Below are 11,008 nucleotides of genomic sequence, written 5' to 3'. Positions count from 1 at the left end.
AGAAATGCACTGTCATCCTCATCTTCATCATCTGATGTCTCATGTGCCTCACATGTTTGTGATGGTATTGTGGGTGCAGCACTGTGAGGCACTGACACATCAGGTGGTGGAGCCAAGAATGTGGAGGCAGCAGCCATCTGCGCCAATCCTTGTGGCAGCAATGAGGTGATGAGCTGGTGCAGGGCATGGTAGATCCCAGCAACCTCGTGCATGTGGGTCGCCCTGGCAGCCATGTCTTGGGCCTGCATCCGCTCCATGCTCTCCATAATCCTGCGGATGTTGGCCAGATCCTGGCTGACACTGCTGGAGCCACTCTGAGTAGATAGTGATTGGTGTCTATGTATCATGATTCCAGCATTGTAAGCCATGGACCGTTGGAGAGCATTGAAGGGGCCGTGGGTGTCCGTGATCTTCTGCATGTGGTCCCTAATGGGACTGAGACACCCACGTATGGCCTCACGTTTATCCGCCAGGTGCTCAAACCCCACCCACACCTGTTCCTCCAACTGCTGTTGGAGCTCTACAATCTGGCTTTGGAAGGCCAGGGTTGTGGCATCGGGCTCCTGGGAGGTAGCTGTGGTGGGAGGTGCCTGCTGCTTGTTGGTTTGTGCAGGGTTTGGAATTGGCGCAATGCTGCTGGGTTGCCCTGCTCCTGGAAGTGAGCTGGTGATGGTGTCAATCAGGCGTTGCAGGGATTCCTCGTTGATGGTGTTGTACACATCATCGTCATCAGTGGTGGTTTGGCCAGGCTGCTGTCCAGGAGGTGCTGTCTCTCCCTCTGAAATGTGATAGGGGAGATAGAGTTTAACAGTGTTTGTCATCTACAATCATGCATTGGATGATGTGACTAGCAGACAGCAGGACAGTGTCAATTCATACTGATTTTGAGGGGAGGCCTATTTGTTGCCGGATGGTTATGATTTTGATGAGGTTGCTTATGTGAAGTTGTAGTAGTACATGATTGTCTCACAGGCCCATATTAGCAAGAAGCTCAATTGAAATATCGCCGATTTAGCGGCAGGAAACTGCCACTCAAGTGGAGATAAGGTTCTTCATGATATGCGCAATAGAATTCCAATAGAAGCCCAGATTAGATGTCCTGCACATTCTATTGGAATTCTATAGTGCATATCATGAAGCCCCTTATCGCTGCTTTAGCGGCATTTTCCTGCCGCTAAAGCAGCGATCATTTTATCGAGCTTCTTGCTAATATAGGCCACAGTTTCCAAATATGACAGAAGTTATGGGACAATATCTACACACCGGCATCCCGATTTGTGTCCTCTGTTCATTTGTGTGAGTAATACACTTTTCCACACAGAGTAGTCACTGTTGGTGGGGTCAGATCTGTCTGTGTATGCACTGCATTGTGTGCTGGTGGTACCTACAGCTTTGATTCACTGCCCATATACCCTTTCGGTTGATGGGCCTTAGAGTTCTGTGGATTAAGAATGGTGTGCTGTGGCACACTGGGCGGTATGTGAGTCTTGGTCAGAGTTGTGTGCATTGTGCATTGTTTGAGTTTGTTTTTCTTCTTTACGTCAGGGGTTGTATGTACACAAGAATGTGTCAGAGTGTTGATTGCATGTCTTATGATGTCGTCCACACTCAGCCACATCAGTGATATGACAGGAAACTTGTACAATGTATGACCTGCACGCATGCTATTCATCAGGCAGTATTTTATAAAACAAGAGCAACCCATATGTCCTCGTGAACTGGGTATTTGCAAGAAGCAAGAAACAATGTTCACAAGGAACTCATTTCATACAACAATATCAATTCATCAAGCAAAAATTACTTGCAGCTGGTTAAGTCAAAATAACGTTCAAACAATTTTAAATAAGACCTTAAATCTATTAGATCACGGCAAGAATTAATTACCATATATGATAACTGTAATTTAATACACAAAAGAAGCCTAGGAGAAAGATTATTTACTTCAGCCGAAGTAAATATGATTTATTTCTTATTCATCAGTTGCACTGTAGTTATCAATCTTAACACAGTTAAATTTTATTATTGCACTACAAGCACAACATAGTGAAAGGGTGAAGAGGTGAGACCCAGTGAAGTGATCTTAGCCTAAAAAAGTGAAATTATGTGAGATTGAGGGAAGGTCATTAAAAACAACAAAGAGGAGCTTCCATTAATATGATGAATCTTTCTCGCCCTCTCTTTGTAAATGTCGACGGTGTTTCGACCCACTCTTGATATGGGGTCTCTTCAGGACAGCTTATCTGGGGACTATAACATTTTTTATATGACTTTTAGTCTTGTGCGCCCACAAATCTGGGGACGGGAACCTCTGGACAATGCAGGGCTTCAACCGCGCTGTGACCGATTTAATCAGGGGCACGTTAGAGTTGGCGTATCTCTGTCGATTCAATTCAAATTATAAAAGCACCGTATGATGAGTAATACAGCATTAGAGTTAGCGCTTCTCTTTAGAATTTCAAAATTAATCATGGAGGGCAGGATACGGAGGGTGACGAATTAAGTGTCAGCCGGTCGGACTTCTCAATGGAGGTTTCCGATGGACTATGTCCTATGTCATAGTCCATCGGAACCCTCCATTTAGAAGTCCGACCGGCTGATGCTTAATTCGTGTGCACCTGTCCTACTATTTGAATTCAATTGATCATATTCTCATGCCCCTTATCACTACTTTGGTAGCAGGTTCCTGCCACTACAGCACCAATTATGTTGGAGTCATTCCTGTTACTATGGCCCTGTGTGTTGTGTGATGTGCTGTTTGAGAATGGTGATATGTCCCTATGCCAGCATGCACAGGGGTATCCAGGACCTTTCTAACAGTACATGTGGGTATGCACTGCAATTAATTTCATGGTACATGGGTGCCACTGTGCCCACTGTGCCCATCCACCCCCTTCCCCCTGTCCCTGGTTGATGCTCACCCTGGTGTTGTTGTGTTTGTTCACATTCAGCACTATCCTGGCCTGCGACTCTGACGACTGTCTCCTCACTGATTACGCAGGACACCTGCTCCTCCAGCTCATCCAGCTCCTGCTGTGGAGCTGGGCCGCCACCTCCAGTCTGCCTCGCTGCCTTAAGGTTGGCTCCCAGTTTCTTCTTGATCTTGCTCTTTGCATCATGCCAACGCTTCTTGCACTCTTCCACTGTCCTCCTCCTCTCTCCAACGGCATTCACCTTGGACACAATGTCCTGCCATATATCTTTTTTCCTTGCCAATGTCACTGTGGAACTCACCTCTTCAACCAGGACCTGGTTCTCCATTGGACTGAACTTGGGGTTCCACTACCTCTTAGACTTCACATGGGTCTCTGCCTGGTCCTCCTGGGTGCTGTTGGGGTTGTTCATTGCCTCTGCACTGGTTCCAGGTTGTTCCATGTCTCCTCTTGTAGTTTACATTTTGTATATTTTTTTTTCCTGCTTGGCTGGCCTTTTGTAGTGCATTTTTCCCGCTAAACGCGCTAAATGCAAGCCTGTTGCCTATTGGCGAGCTATTTCATCGCTGATTGGTCCATCGTGAGTTTTTTCACATTAGCGTGCTTTTTTTTTATCGCCGTCACGCTAAATCTATCACTGTCCCTTTCCGCATGAAAAGGTTACTATCGCCGGTTAGTGACGTGTTGCTAATATGCGGCGATAGATTCTGGCGATCCGCGGCGATAAAAATAATCACGCTAAATAGCGTTAGCGAAAAATATAGTCTCTTTTTGCTAATATGCCCTAAAGTTTTGTTCCCATTTCAGAAATACATAAGTGTCTTTCATACCGATTTTTCACAGTTTATAATTTCCCAAATGAATTGCTATATACCTGGTACACGATCTCCATTGCAAGACTTTGCTCAATTATTGGCTCTGGGTTCGCCGGGTTCTTGGTGAACCTACAAGTCCTATATATCCCCACCAGAGGAGTCCAGCGGATGTAACGGTATATTGCTTTAAAACATCTGTCATACTTAGTAGAAGTTACAGGTGAATGGCTGTTTTTTCCACTCATTTTCAATTTTTCCTATTTTCAACTGTTAGTTTCTATAACTAAAACATTGAAGGATCTACACAAATGACCCTTTGCTGAATCCAAAATTGTGTCTACTTTTCTGAAATGTATAGCTTTCCAGGATATATAATTGCTTTCATACCCATTTCTACCACTAACTGGAAGGAGGTTGAAATCAAAAGTAGCAAAAATAGGCTATGTTCCAGTAAAATGCCAAAACTGTGTTACCTTTGTGATACCTTATGTGGTCAAAAAGTTGTCTCCCAATCATCCTGAGTTTTCTTCCAGAACAGAGCATGTGACTGCCATTCTTTATAAACTTGGACTCAGAGTTTGTGCTATGATGTGGTGGATGAGTGCGCCTCAGCCTCATTTAAATTTTTTCGATCAAATACTTTACTAATAGACAGAAACCCTACTCTCCGACCAGTGAGCGCTTCAGGTGTTTATAAGCTCTATCACTTTCCATCGTCGTGAAGCCTAGAAACAAAATCAGAAACACTCTAGACAACATAAGGTGCCACTTGATGATCAAGGGTCTAAGCTAGGTTTTTGGCTGCTGTGGGCTCTAGGGCGGTGCGATCGGTGCCACCGCAGCAGGCGCTGACTTTGGGTGGGGGAGTCATTTTTGCAAATATATTATCATTTAAAAGCACCTGCTGGCCTCCAGCAATTTTCAGGCATCAATTAAAGTGTCAAGATTACTCCAGTGATTAATCATCTTCCTGGAAAGAGACCAAAGGTTTGTCTTGTGGAAGTTTTGACTCACCCTACGGTAGCAAATGCCTGATGGTTAGAACAAGTACCGTGCACATAACAAAGTACATATAGTGTAAATAGGTCAGTGGGTTACTGATTTTCTAAGAGAGCTCCTTTTGCTATTTGTCGTTTATAAGTCAAAATTCTAATATAGAACATTGAGCTATTCACTGCCATCAAAGAGCTGCATGCAAAGTGTAAGGTATATGTTAGAGCTATATGTTTTTTTGCCCAGTCTTTCATTATCCTAATCTTGCCGAAAGGGTTCATTTGGGTAGAAAACAATTCTTATTATTAAAGAGAACCCCTAACATCTTATGTTTTAAATTCTGAATTTTGCTTTTCCAGAATAAGGACCTTTAAACTATATTGCCTACCAGTATTGATGGCATGTCACTCCTACACTACATCTATTATCCTGTCGGATGTAACATTTCCTATACACTGATTTACAGACATATGATTGTCTCTCTGCAAGGTGCGTGTGATATAAAGTGATCTGACGCCTTACACTGATATGAGTGGTGCTATAAAACTAAATGAATCTGAGAAACAGTGGTTATGGAGACTTGAGGGGGACTGTTGAAGGGTGCTAGTGAGGGAATCCATGGCAGAGGTGGCCTTTGGAGAGGCGCCAACAAACATTGTTGCACAGGGCGCCACCAGTGTTAAAGCCGGCCCTGGCTGTGGGTAGCTACTACTGCTCATTTTTCTCTTTTTGGCTTTTCTTTATGGACCTTCTCCCTCTCATGAGGGAAGGTTCAGAAAACCGTAACCGAAGAGGGAAGCACCGTCTAGTTATTACTTGTAGGAAATCACAGTGGGGAAGTATGATATATTAAAAAAGTTCTGCACAGGGATGGTGCAGGGAAAAGCCACGTTTGTCTCTATTACTAGGCCTTGGTTAAAAATTGCAATACTTTATTTTTATGCAGATTAGCATTACACAATTTTGCATGAAGGTGTTTCAGAATGGGCTTACGTAACTGGTTCAGGCAGGGAGTAATATTTAACTCAAACTGTTGTCGTTTTGTATATCTCATCACTTTTTTGTGCAAGGTAAGCCTTCGTATAAAAAAGTTACACTTTAGAGCATCCAAATATAACCCCAGATTCATTTAAAGGGCTTGGCCTAGGGAATATTTCATATCCCATGTATGATTTCCTTAGACTAGTGTAGGCATAAATGGATATGCACTAATGAAAGGGGTACCATTGATGAGCTGTAGAGACCAAAGATACCTGCTCTTAAGGTCAGATTCTTTTGCACATGGCCAAGTCCTGAAAGTAACAGCGGAACATGTGATAGGTATTATTTAGAAGTAATCCTCAAGGTATTTAGAATAAAGTTGGGCAATTTATGTAGTTTATGCATGAGACACTATTTTTAGTTTACAGTCATCTCTCAGAATGTTTTGAGTCATTGAAGAAATGTTGAAGAATGTTTGGGGTGGGTTTCCCCTATGGTACTTGCCTTTAAGGTGTAAGGCTAAATCAAATGCATGTTGACTTGAGAAAAGTAAAGGCAAATATCCGGGTAAACACACACACATTACCCAAAATTAATGAACAATAAGCATGAAGTTAATTGCTGTTCTCGATCCTAGTACTACAGTGTACTGTCAGGTGTAGCTACATCCACGTCTGAGCACTTCACTTCATTTACAACTTAGGATGGTTTATTAAAGGTAATATGATGTCCTTTGGACTAGCGTATGCTTGAAAGGTCAGAAATAAACATTTTAGAAACCTAGGAAAGTGCATATAATCCTTTCAAGATAATAAATTAATAATAGAAGGATCATGGAGGAAGTATTTCTTGTATAGTATATCAAACTCAATGATTCCCTCATGGGTGAGTAGTGCGCTGTACAAATCCCTGATTGATTGATTCCCTGATGCCAGCCATAGAAAATATAATGTATCTGGTGCATACAGAAAAATTGCTCTTGTTTTGTGGGCTACACTAGTATTGCACTTTGCAAACAACATGGTACCTGTTCAGTACTCTTGAGAAATTTTGGCCTAAATGTGAGGTGAGGGTTGGTGTATGTAAGAAGAATTTGTCGCTAGGCCAATCTTGATCAATGAAGTGAGAGTGTAACAGGTGTAGATTCTTACACTTATACGTGTGGGAAATTGTAGCAAATGAGAAATGTTAGCACATGTGGATTGTAGTGTATGCTTCTGGGATGCTAACTTAAACCTTTCAGCAATATTCAGTCACTGAACAAGAAATGTTAAATGCAGTACTTTACAAATATATGGGACTGATTCCGATCCGGGTCGGAAAGCACTCCGACCGAGCCGGATCCGGAGTGTTTTCCGACCTAGCTGGAGTCCTGCAGTCTGACCGAGCGAGTACGATAGGACCGTATGCTGCCAGACTCGGTTCGGTCGGACTCCCATAGAAGCCCACGGGAGCCGGTCGTACGACACGTACATGGGCTCCCATTGACTGAATGGGTACATCGCGGACAAGTGCGCCCCCTACAGTGGGTACGCATCGGTGCCATCCGCACCGTACATGCCTGTGTTGGGGAGACCCATGGTTCTCCCCCTGTGTCTGATTCGTAGGGCTGCGAGTGACAGGGGGTCCGACGCGGACCCCCAAAGGCAATCACCCGGACAATTTGCGAGCCAGACACTCCGGCTCGCACAGGCTGTCCGATGCGTGCATCGTACTGGCTCGGTCGTGAATCACATCCATTGCACGCCACGGTTACCTTATGACTGAGATGTACGGAGCAGTTCGGACCCGGAAACGATTCGGTCGGTGAATTTCATGTAGCTTGCATCGTACTTGCTCGCTCGCACAGCTGTACGAGTCGGCCGGAAAACACGCGTACGGCTCGTAGTTTTACCAGCCGGATCGCGTTTGGTGCCCTTCCGACCTGGATCGGAATCGGCCCCTAAGTGTGATGACTGTTTTCAGCGCAAATGTGTTGGTACCAATGCGAATTAGGTGTGTGACGCGCAGTGTGTGACAAGCTTCCACTCAAAGGTGCAGGAGAATATTATAGTTATGGTTTATTATTCCAGAAAGGATAATATGACGTGCTTGTCAGATTTGGTTTGGATAGAAAATATGAAGGAAAAAAAGGGTAGGATATTGAAATGAATGTTATGGCAACTATGGGTGATGGAGAGTGAACTGAAAGGAGCCTTGGAGCCATGGGTAATGACAGTCGTGTTTTGGAAAATGAAAGTGAGCATGAATTAATATAATCTATCTGGTATTCAAGGGTCGAAATGTAAGATAGCTATTTTCACAGGATTCAGCAGAGATATTTATAAACTGGCACCTGGTAAACATGACATTATGGGGCCGATTCCGATTCCATCCGCAAAACGAACCGACCGACACGGACACGGACTGGATAACGACCAACACGGACCAGCGCCGTATGACCAGAGCAGTACGATGCAACGCGTGTGAATTACAACCGACACGTGCGGAATACAAGCCGTACGACCGAGCCGTAGGGAAAATAGTGATCCGGCCGGAAAACCGATGCGAATTTCACCGACCGACACGAACCCAGAATGAACCCGACCGACCCGTACCCGCGATGTCCGATCCGCAACAGTACGATGCAATGCGTGTAAAACCAGACCGACTCGCACGGAGACCAAGCCGCACGACCGACACGCACAGACAACGGGGCCCACAAGCAATAGAGACCTTCGCGACCGACGCGTATGAAACACAGAAGATAGACAGCGTGAACGAGGCAGAGAAGCCCGCACGAGCCATCATCAGCGTCTGTTTCCGTCAGATGAACGTCTCCTTCATGCCTACAAAACCCAAAGGAAAAAAGACAAAAAAGGACCAAACAAGCAATGACAAAGCCAATAAATATCAAATAAAAAAAATCTGGGACAAAGACACACCCACAACTCCAACTATATAAAGGACTACAATCACTACCATCATCCCTTGCAAACAGGAGACACAGCCAGCAGCAAACACCATTACACAGCAACCACAGACCCACTCACAACTCACCCATCACACAACCCATACACCATCAGCACCTCATCCAAAAGCACACACACATACAGCCAGCAAAACCAACACCAACCCACCCTCACTTGTATCCTCACACACACATCCCTCACCACCACCACCCATCACCATGCCCCCAAAGAAGAATCCAAAGTTCACAGATAGTGAGTTAGAAGGGCTGGTAGATGAGATCATCAGAGTAGAGCCACACTTGTTTGGTACATTGGTCCAAAGGACCCCCATGTCACAGAAAACCAAGATGTGGGCGAGGATTGTGGACTAGGTGAACGCTCAAGCACCAGCAAGGCTCACAAAGGACGATATCCAGAACAGGTAGTATGACGTGCGCAGGAGGGTCAAGAAACTCATTGAAAAAGATCATGCCCTGAGTCAGTGCACCAGCGGTGGCCCTCCTGCCAAACCAGTCTAATTCAGGACCTGGGAGGAGAAGGTGCGGGACATCCTACCACCAGAGAGCGTCCATGGGCTAACAGACATACCAGAGCCTGGTGAGTATACAAACAACATACCCAAGATTGTGTGACAAGGGGACAGTGAAACCATGCACCGCAAGCAAAGCTACAGTAACCAATAGATAATCATGTTCCTGCAGGCCCTACATGTACGTCTCTTAGACACACACACACGATCAAGGTTGATGCATATACCACATGGATGTGGAGACTGTCACCCATTGGGCACATTTGATCAGACACATCTGAGACACAACATGCACACAGACTGTGGGTGCACATCAGTATTGTGGCTACAGGTCTCACTGTGACGTACATGCCATCATCCCCTGGACTCAGGGTTATGTGACATGCCCCAAACATATCCTTTTTTTTTTCTTTTTATTTAGCTTTATTCGAGATATTTCTCATAAAAGCACAGCATAAAAACATTTAGAGATTAAAAAACAAGATATTTACAAATATAAATTCATATAGCACAGCATAAAAACATTAGAGGTTAAAAAACAAGATATTTACAAATATAAATTCATATAGGCGTTCTGTGCAGCTCGTACAGTATTAGCATAGAAATGTTTACATTTGACAAGTAATTTTACATTTTTAGCCAAAAAAAAAAGAAAAGAAAAACCTGATTAACTGGTCCCCCCCAATAAAAGTTGCCTGATGGCCCAGGCCCAACCCAAGTATTTGGCTACCCCAATGACTATCGGTTCATGGGTTGTTGTACACACAATTCTTAAAGCCACTGTGCTATCACGTGTCCCCAGGTTTTTACATACAGGGGTGAGCCATAGTCTCCTGGGTAATGAGTAGGCTTTGCATACGAATAGAAAGTGACCTACACTCTCCTCTGCATTACCACAGGCTGGGCATAACCTGTTGGTCGACTTATGCCAACGTGACGTTAGTTTTTTTAAGGGAATAGATCCGGATCTTAGCTGGAAGACTAACTTCCTATCCATTGGTACCGTGATAGTATCCCAATAGTTTTCTAGGATAGGAAAAATTTTTGTCTCCAAGAAACGACCAGCCATAGAGTCGGACCTAACGTCGTTCAGCAAATTGCCACCCACCCAATCCCAATAACGTAATTTGAGGTCTTCTTTGCTTGGAAACTCTTCACCCGCTGGGTTATTCCAGAGATTGGAAAACCCCAGATCAATTAGCATTGCCCTTAGATTTTTAAGCCAAGTTATCTTGTGAAAAATGTCTTCCTTAATTATCCAGAGAAAACCCTCTGCATATTGTCTAATCTCTGGAGTTGTCCAAAGACGCCTCCAGTAGAGAACAGGGCGCAATCGCGCTCTATCAGTAATTGGGCGTTTACCTAACTCCAGGAACAATGGTATTAGGGGGGTGCTCTGAGGAAGTCCTGTTATCCCTCTGAGGAACTTGTTCTCAGATATCTGTAAGGCCGCTAGATTGTCCCAGGCCCATAACTCCGCACCATATAAAGTGGCACCTAAGACCTTGGCATCGTACACTATAAGTGCGGGTTTAATCGGCTTTGTTTTTGATTTGCGGTGTTCACCCCTCAAAGCACCTGAAACTTGTTGATGTTTTATGACCACTTTTTCCAAATGATGCGACCAGCCAGCGCTCTCTGCTATCTGTACCCCCAAATATGTAAACTCCTTAACGGTGTCTAACTTACAATTATTTAGGGTTACCTTGGGATAGATTCTACGGTTTGGGGTAAAGGCCATTAATTTTGTTTTCCCCACGTTTACCTCAAGCCCGTGCTCTGTGCAAAAGGTATCAAAAATATTTAATG

This window comes from Triturus cristatus, chromosome 4_1, assembly GCF_964204655.1.
Source record: "Triturus cristatus chromosome 4_1, aTriCri1.1, whole genome shotgun sequence".
Lineage (NCBI taxonomy): Eukaryota > Metazoa > Chordata > Amphibia > Caudata > Salamandridae > Triturus > Triturus cristatus.
This window is presented reverse-complemented; position numbering follows the sequence as displayed.